The following is a 6245-nucleotide window of genomic DNA, read 5'->3' as shown; positions in this document are numbered from 1 at the left end:
ACAGAGATCACCTCCTGGGGCATGCAGTCTGCAGCAGTTATAATTTCTGAAAGAGACTGTGGGAGTGCTATTAGAGGGAAGTGTCATTTGGAGTAAAGGAACAAAGTGCAAGAAATCATACTTGAATATGTAGGTCTACTTATGGGAGATGTCTCTGCTGGCCAATACAAATATAATTGAGGAAATAATGAGAGTTCTAATGTCAAAGTAAAGGCTGATAATAACAGCAAGAAGAGGCAAATATTTTACCTTCTGAGGGGCATGATACAGCTGACAGCGATATATGATACAATCCTTCCCCCTGCTTCTTAGGGAAGCCGAGCATGACAAAAAATGTCACACTTTTTTTAAAGGAGGAAATAAATTCACCTGGTATGCCATGAAAACCCTCGCTGAGGTCACAGCAGTTTTTGCAGAACATCATGACACAGCTGCAGACATCTGCACTTTCAATTTGTTTCTGATTCCCTCCACAACCAGACTTCAGCAGTACACAGAGTACAGTCCAGATTGCTTTTAAAATACAAAACAATGGCATAGGAACAAGAGGATCCTAATATTAACCCACCATCAGTAGTGCCCAGTGAGGCATGCAGGCTGCTGGCCACACTAAACAGAAGCCTAGAGATACAGCCATGCTATTCCAATCCAAATGTGGCCTGCCTCTGGCCCACTACTCACCTAGGATAGGAAAAACAAAATCCCTCCAAACCTGTATCTATATAGTACTTCGTGCTTCTGGGACAGGGAGCATTAAAGGACTAAACTGATCCCTTCACCCACTGACAACGAACACAGCAGTGATCTCCAGGTTTTCTAGAAGCAAAGGATGCTCCCTCCAAGCCATTCCTTAAACAAGTACAGCAAATGCCCACCCCCCTGCCTGTTTTGTCTACCTCTTCAGTTGTTCTCAACTGTGCACAGCCTGTGATGGAGTCTCTGCAGGTCCTTGGAGCAAACTCTGTAAGATGAAGGTGCCTTATTAACATCAAATACTCTCAGAAACTCTGTTATCAGAGGCACATGGTACCTTTCCAGGCACCTTATACATCAGGCTACTGCAGGGTCTGGGAGAAGAGATTTATGTGTAACCCTCTCATTTCCATATCTGGCCTTTGATATATTTAACTCACTGTTAAATGTGTAATACAGCCAGGGAAATGGTCACTGTCAGCTTCAGCCAGATATGCAGAATAAAGAGTCTGATGCTTCTAGAGAGGACACAATATCACCCACTGGTCTAAGGTGGGGGAAACCTGGAATGACAGCTTTGTCTCAGTCAGATGTTGTGGAGACACTTCTACGTGAACATAGATGTGACTCTGGGAATATGAGAGGGCACAAGTGGAGCAGCTGTAGGCAAACAGATATGATCACTAACTTTGCATCTCCCACTTAAACCTTAGGGAATTGTTTTCTGCACAGCAAGATGGGGAAGCCATGACTTCACAGTTTCAAAGATGTTCAAGACTCAAATTCCGAGGGAGCCCTAGGTGTAACAGTAGCAAAATGCAAGCAGAATGCAGAAGTTTTAGATGAGGGATTATGGTGAGGGCAGGAGGGCAGCAAAGATGTCCAGAAAACACTTTCTGGAAACTGGTTTTCAGGACAAAGAAGACGGACAGTTGGGCGGAATTGGGGAAAATTTCATCAGCTCTAGCTTTGAATGTGACCTCCATTCCTGACTTTTCTCTCCACATGGCAACTCTGAACACTGGCCACAAGGCACAAGGAGATTATCCTCCAGGCAGCAACCTGATCAAGTCATTGCTTGAGGTGAGCTGGAAGTCTTGAGTACCTCAGACCTGAACAAACAGATAGTTCCCAGGTGCTCCAATACCTCTTCAGCTGGGATGAAAAAGAAAGCAGAACTCTTTTCTCACTTATCCAGGCTTACCACTGAGTCACATTTCTAAGCAAAACTAGTGACGCTGAATATATTTCCTAAATGCCTCACTAGCTGTTCCAAACAATACCATTACAGCAAATCAAAGTAAAATATAAACTCTGGTTGCCAAGCTCTTTTATGCAACTATCACCCTCTCTTGATACAGAAAAGAATCAAACATCAGCATTTCTGTGTGGAGGAGTAATAGAACAAAGTAAAAGGAAACAAACAGAAAGAGCAAACAACCACACACTCTTGGAGGCTTCCAGGCCTTAATGTAGAATAAATACCTTAAATAAAAGCAGAACCACAAATTGTGAATTTCTGCATTTTCTTCCAACTTGTCTTAAAATACTACCAATCATCCCTTCAGCAGAGAAACACGCCGCTAGCAGCTTCACCTTACCATAGGGATCATCTCCATCTTGAGCCAACAGAGGTGCACAAGTGTTTTGCTTTTGCAATGCTTTGTAAAATCCTGTAGATCTAATGGCAAAGGAAAATTCCTAGTTCAGGAGTCTCCCAAGCCACAAGCAAGCAGAAAAGCCTCAGCAGAAGGGGCCCACTCTGAGCTGTTCACACCACATGCTGCAGCAACACTTACAGGCTGCAGAACAGACATTTAGGCCAAGCAACTGAAATGTCCTGTGGTCCAGACTCCAGCTTGTTCAGTTAACACAAAGGTCAGGCCAGCAGAGAGCTGTGCTTTCCATTTCATGGCCTTTAACCCACTCTAACATTCTGAGAACTCTAGGCCACAGGAAAAAAAACCAAATTGTTCAGTTTAAGAGCATGACGTCTTTTCTGGCCCATGGGCAGTAGTACTGAGCCTGTACCTGATGAGCTGTTGCTGCCCATAACAACACACTTTCTCTGCCTTTTAACCCAAGCAGTGGCATCAGCAGCAGTTTCCTATGGCCACCAGTAGAGGCTGACAACAGGAGACTGGGAAAACATTTGAGTGGGAGCTGAAAGGAAGTCTGGGTTTTCATTTGGTGCGAGCCTATTGACATGTCTTCTCCTCCCAGGCTGATTCAACAAAGACATCCATATAAATTGTTTTGATTCATATCTGAGAATCAAGGGTAGGAATGGTAAAGTCGCTGTTATCTCTGGACCACAATACTAATGCAGAATATATTTACAGGTTAATCTTCAGAAGGCTGCAAGTAGTTCTTTTCTACACCACTAAGTTAAGGAGAAGGATTATCTGTAAAGGAGTCAGCCAAGGACAGAGTATTTTTCATGAAGCAGTTATGAAAAATGCACTGTAGCTTGGGAGGAAAAAAAGCCCTCCAGAAGCATGAAACTATATTCCAGTGCCTACTGCCTTTCCCGCTTCATTCCCAAGGCACACACCAGCCAGGCTGGCAATCCTTCCCCCACTAAATAAGCCTCCAGGTAATAAGACACAATGGTGCAACAGAGCAGTACACTGTCAGAACTGATTCCTCCCAATATTCAAGCTGACTTCTTGACTTCGCTTTATTCAGTTAGTGCCTGTGACTATTTCAGCACAGTTACTATGTGTATTCTCTTTTGATCTAAACTTTTCTACATAATGGTGAATTTAGGCTACTTGATGGGAAAAGAAAAAAGAACAACAGCAAGTAATTTTATTCTTACAGAAGAATCTATTAGCAGGATTAGAGGAAAGAGATGGTAAATTGCTGCCATTTTACTGTTTTGTTTGAATCATTTTCTGTAGGAGAATTTTAAATGCCTTGTGTATCAGTAAGGGGCAGCTGCTCCTTTTTCCAGATGGATATTGTGGTACAAGGCACTGATACAATTTGGAAGACGAACTATTGACTGTTGTGAAATGATGCTGAAAATGATGCAATCAATTTAATTCTCTAATGGCCTAAGGAAAGGCAGGGAAACTTTCTGGGCCTTGTTTGACCTGCCTTATGAGAGGCTGAAAATCCTGTACTAAGTAATCAAAAGATGGATCTCATTTTTTACAACTTTTTTTTTGCTCAGTAGCTGAAGGAGAAACAAATGAATCTCAATTTATAATTCTAGTTCTTTCCACTGTTACTTAAAATTAATGAAGACTACAGCTTTGGTTCCAAAACCTAAAGTGCTTCAAGCCTTTAGATGACCTTCAAGAGAACCACAAGACAGTCTGACTATAGTCATCAAAACTTTTCTGGTTCAATTAGATCTTGTGAAAGTCTGCAATTTCATAAAAAAAAAATATGTGGCTATGAATTAGTTTTAATTAAAAAAAAAACAAAAACAAAACAACAAATAGAGCATGAGATGACTGTATCGTAGGATGAAAAGGGACACCAATTCCCTGTTCTGACCAAGTCGGAGATGTCTAGAATGAAAAATGACCTAAGCACATGAGCCTCTGTCTGTGAATTAGATGGCAAGAGAGCACATTCATTTTGTTGTCCCACACAAAACTGGACTTTGATTCTGTAAATATAAGCTATGGCAATTCCACATTCACATAAAAAAAGTTCACATTGCTCCACACCAGAATTACAATGCATTTCAAAACTTGAAAAGCTCCTGAAATTGGAGTTGCTGCCCTTTCATCAATAAAATACTGACATCACAAAACAGGGAAATTGTCACATCCTCTTGATCAATACAGATTGCTTCAGAGTGCACAAGTACTACAGAAACAATTTCTGTTGTATCTTTCTTTAGACTAGAAGCCAATCATCATTTTTCTTTTTTTTTTTCTTTTTTTTTTATATGAAGAATTTTTTAAACTTAATCAAAAGATGGATCTCATTTTTTACAACTTTTTTTTTGCTCAGTAGCTGAAGGAGAAACAAATGAATCTCAATTTATAATTCTAGTTCTTTCCACTGTTACTTAAAATTAATGAAGACTACAGCTTTGGTTCCAAAACCTAAAGTGCTTCAAGCCTTTAGATGACCTTCAAGAGAACCACAAGACAGTCTGACTATAGTCATCAAAACTTTTCTGGTTCAATTAGATCTTGTGAAAGTCTGCAATTTCATAAAAAAAAAATATGTGGCTATGAATTAGTTTTAATTAAAAAAAAAACAAAAACAAAACAACAAATAGAGCATGAGATGACTGTATCGTAGGATGAAAAGGGACACCAATTCCCTGTTCTGACCAAGTCGGAGATGTCTAGAATGAAAAATGACCTAAGCACATGAGCCTCTGTCTGTGAATTAGATGGCAAGAGAGCACATTCATTTTGTTGTCCCACACAAAACTGGACTTTGATTCTGTAAATATAAGCTATGGCAATTCCACATTCACATAAAAAAAGTTCACATTGCTCCACACCAGAATTACAATGCATTTCAAAACTTGAAAAGCTCCTGAAATTGGAGTTGCTGCCCTTTCATCAATAAAATACTGACATCACAAAACAGGGAAATTGTCACATCCTCTTGATCAATACAGATTGCTTCAGAGTGCACAAGTACTACAGAAACAATTTCTGTTGTATCTTTCTTTAGACTAGAAGCCAATCATCATTTTTCTTTTTTTTTTTCTTTTTTTTTTATATGAAGAATTTTTTAAACTAAGAGGAAAGCTACAAAAGATGACTTTTACCTCACACCTAGTGAACTGCGGTTCCATGGACACATTCAAAACATGTATCATTTAAACACATCAGCCCTGAGTCCAGAGCACTGTCTGATGTTCTATACCTGAAGAGCTCTTGTGCAGCTACAGGGTGTCTCCTGAACTGTATCCTGGGCAATGCTGTTGGGTTGGCCATGCTATTTTCTCTCCATATATTGTATGATAAATAATAATTTTGGAACAGTCTTATGACCCTTTGCACATTAACCTGAGCTGCTCTCAATCACAGCAAGGTTCAGGTGAGCAATTCTAATCCAAAGTTTGTTTGCCTGCATGAGTTTGGTGCTGTTTATAAAGGACAGCTTGGCTATAAAGCTATAAAGGTACGGGACTAGCATTCATGAGATCTGTTTTCAGCTCTCAGTTTCCTCTGCAGGTCATTTAATTTCAGTAGAGCTCACTCCTATTCTAGGCATATGCTAACTGCTTAAAATGTAAATTACCCAAGAGCAGGACCACCTAACACTGGGTACCTGTAACAGCTGACAGAGAGAGGGGAAAGACCTGCAGCTGGACTCCAGTGCAATATTACATTACAAACATTTAGATACCAAGCAAGCTTCTCCTGGCCAGTGCATCCTGGCTGGGCATTTCTCCCCCTGTTTCACTGGCAGTCACCAGCTGAACATGCAATGAGATGCTCTGAACAAAAAGTCAGGCTCACAGCTTCAGGAACCTGCTTTTTGCACAAGGACATTAAAGGAAAGTGTCCAGGACCTGATGCAACCTTGCTGGTTCAGCCTGCCTCCCCTTTCTTTCAACAACGTAC

The sequence above is a fragment of the Chaetura pelagica genome, unplaced genomic scaffold (assembly GCF_000747805.2).
Source record: "Chaetura pelagica isolate M959 unplaced genomic scaffold, ChaPel_1.0 scaffold138, whole genome shotgun sequence".
In the NCBI taxonomy this organism is placed as follows: Eukaryota; Metazoa; Chordata; class Aves; order Apodiformes; family Apodidae; genus Chaetura; species Chaetura pelagica.
This window is presented reverse-complemented; position numbering follows the sequence as displayed.